General features: G+C 44.4%; 1 pseudogene; it reads right to left on the bottom strand.

Annotated features, from left to right (window-relative positions):
• The window catches only part of LOC132010457 (farnesyl pyrophosphate synthase-like), a 7,331-nt pseudogene extending 6,262 nt beyond the window's left edge, over positions 1-1,069 (bottom strand).
• Positions 1,070-2,944: the final 1,875 nt, after the last annotated feature.

The raw sequence follows: 2,944 nt of genomic DNA, 5'->3' as shown, positions 1-2,944 counted from the left end.
TGGTAGGTGAACTTGGTCTTGGCTGGATTTCTTGTTGATCTTCTGGGGGAGGGGCCTGGTGTAGTGATTCTCAAGTGTCTTTGCCCCAGGCGGAATTGCACGGCCCTTACCAGGGGCTGGGCTGAGTAATCCGCTCGGGTTTGCTTTTGGGAGCTTTTGTTCCCTGAGCACTTTCCATAGAGTTCCGGAGGTTGGGAATACAAATGTCGGCTTCCTGGTCTCCGGCCTGGAGGAGCCGAGAGCCCGGGGCCCCACTCCTCAGTGCGCCCTCAGAGAACAGCGCTCAGTTACTCCCGTCTGCCTGACCTCCGGCTGCGCTCTGAGCTCACCGAGCCTGTGGCTGGTTCAAGGTAACACCGAGCTTCGAGCTTACTGTCGGCTCTGTCTCTGTAGCCGGTTTTCCCGTTCCAATACCCGCAAGCTCTGCGACACTCAGACACCCCCGATCCTTCTGTGACCCTGCGGGACCTGAGGCCACGCTGACCCCGCGTGGGCTTCGCCCCGGTTTAACCTCTGGAGCGATGTCCCTCAGTGGAACAGATTTTAAAAGTCCAGATTTTGTGCTCCGTTGCTCCGTTGCTCCGCCGCCGGGAGCCGGCCCCTCCCCCCAGGGTCTATCTTCCTGTCGCTTTGGATTCACGTCTCCGCCAGTCCTACCTTTCAGAAAGTGGTTGTTTTTCTGTTTCCAGAATTGCTGTTCTTCTTCTCTTCGATCTGCAGATGGATTTGCAGGTGTTTGCAATCTTTAGATAAGCTATCTAGCTGATCTCCTGCTAGCTGAAGTAGTCTCAGCCGGCTACTTCTCCGCCATCTTGACTCCTCCCTCACAACCTTATTTTTTTATAATGTTCAATTAGCCAACATATATATAGTACATTATTAGTTTTTGATGTAGTGTTCAACAATTCATTAGCTGCATATAACAGCCTGTGATCATTTGATATATAACATGCCCTCTTTATTTTTTTTTAAAGATTTTATTTATTTATTTGACAGAGAGAGATCACAAGTAGGCAGAGAGGCAGGCATAGGGAGAGAGAGAAGGAAGCAGGCTCCCTGCTGAACAGAGAGCCCGATGCGGAACTCGATCCCAGGACCCTGAGATCATGACCTGAGCTGAAGGCAGCGGCTTAACCCACTGAGCCACGCAGGCGCCCAACATGCCCTCTTTAATACCCATCACCCTGTTACCCCATCTCCCTGTCCCCCTCCCTTCTGTAACCTCAGTTTGGTTCCCAGAATCGAGTCTCTTATGGTTTGTCTCCCTCTCTGGTTTCTTCCTCTTCAGTTTTCCCTCTCTTCTCCTGCAGTCATCCATGCTATCCCTTATGTTCCATATATGAGTGAAAGTATATGATAATTATCCTTCTCTGCTTGACTTATTTCACTTAGCATAATACTCTCCAGTTCCATTCATGTCATTATAAATGGTAGGTATTCATCCTTTCTGAGGGCTGAGTAATATTCCATTGTATATAGGAACCACATCTTCTTTATCCATTCATTTGTGGAAGAGCATCACAGCTTCTTCCACAGTTTGGCTCTTGTGGACATTGTTGCTATGAATATTGGGATGCTTTTACTTGATAACAAAGTTTGTAGCAGCAGGTAAACTATTTTCATATAACATGATGATAAAGCCACTCCTAACATCAAACTAATCATCAAATCAGGGTTCCTGTCCATCCAGACAATCTAATTTCATTTTTCAATTCAAATGAACATATTAATATAGAACCCTATGATTCCCATCTCAATTTGGAAAGCAACAGTAGTCTAGCATATTTTGAGCCTATTTTCTTCAATAATCAATTTTTAAAACTTTGAGTTGAACATCCTAGATTTATTATATTGACCAGTTTAATGGCATTATCCAATGGCACATGAAAATTGTACGTAACTTTTTAGAAATGAAACCTTATGTATGAGTAAAAATGTATTCCTAAGTGCAAGGAGCATTTAAACCACAAATATGAAGAGTAAAACTGGTGTTTTCCCAGGCATTGAAATAGCCAGTGATCAGAGAAACTTACATACTCTTCCCAAGAGAAACCCAAACCAACTCACTTACAGGACTGGGCATGTACCAATCCATATTAACAGAAGAGGACAACCCAAATCACACCAAGAAAAGAAACAGTGGCTCTGTAAATAAAAATGTCATACAGGAATTTTGCTAAGCTTTGACTGGCAGTATAAAACTCTGATTATTTTTATCAGAAAATGGCTGTCTTTCATTCTTTCCCCTATTTTCATGTATCCTTGGCCTTCAAGAGTTCTAGCTAGAAGGGAAGGGAAGGGAAGGAAAGGGAAGAGAATGGGATGATTGACAGCTGGTGAGGAGGATAAAACAGCAGAGGGTTTCAAGCTCTGAGAACCAAAAGGAACATGGAGAGAGTGAGACCTTTGAGGAGTGAAGCTCCCTAGAGGCTGTCAGCAAACTAGTTAAAAGTGGATGAAAATAGGGAAATCTGAAGCCACCTCCCTTTCCACTCTCCATTCCAGGATGCCTTCTATGTCACTCATGGACTTTTGAGAAAGTCTTCTTTCTCTACTGGACTTTGCTGTCATACCCATCAGGTATTCATGGCTTTGCAAATAGACTTGCATTTAGGATCTACCTACAACAGAAATGTGATTTGAAAAAAGAAGAAAAGTTCCAATGAGGTTTGAAGTTTTCACTTTTCCAAGAAGGAGGAAAGAGAGTGGCCCAACACCCATAGGAACTACCTGAGGCCCACTACAAGAAGCCACAGGGACTGTCTGTTCCTGGAGGAGGTAAGACTGAAAGGAAGCAAAATATGAACCTGTCAAATATCCCAAAACACACAGCTTCCACCCTCCACAACTGGATGCATTCTTCACATCTCATTCACATTCAACTTCCTGAATCTTAGAGTCAAACAGGCCCTCGAGGTTGCTTGTCTTTAGGAAAGTGCACTAT

This window comes from Mustela nigripes, chromosome 2, assembly GCF_022355385.1.
Source record: "Mustela nigripes isolate SB6536 chromosome 2, MUSNIG.SB6536, whole genome shotgun sequence".
Classification (NCBI taxonomy): domain Eukaryota; kingdom Metazoa; phylum Chordata; class Mammalia; order Carnivora; family Mustelidae; genus Mustela; species Mustela nigripes.
This window is presented reverse-complemented; position numbering and strand designations above follow the sequence as displayed.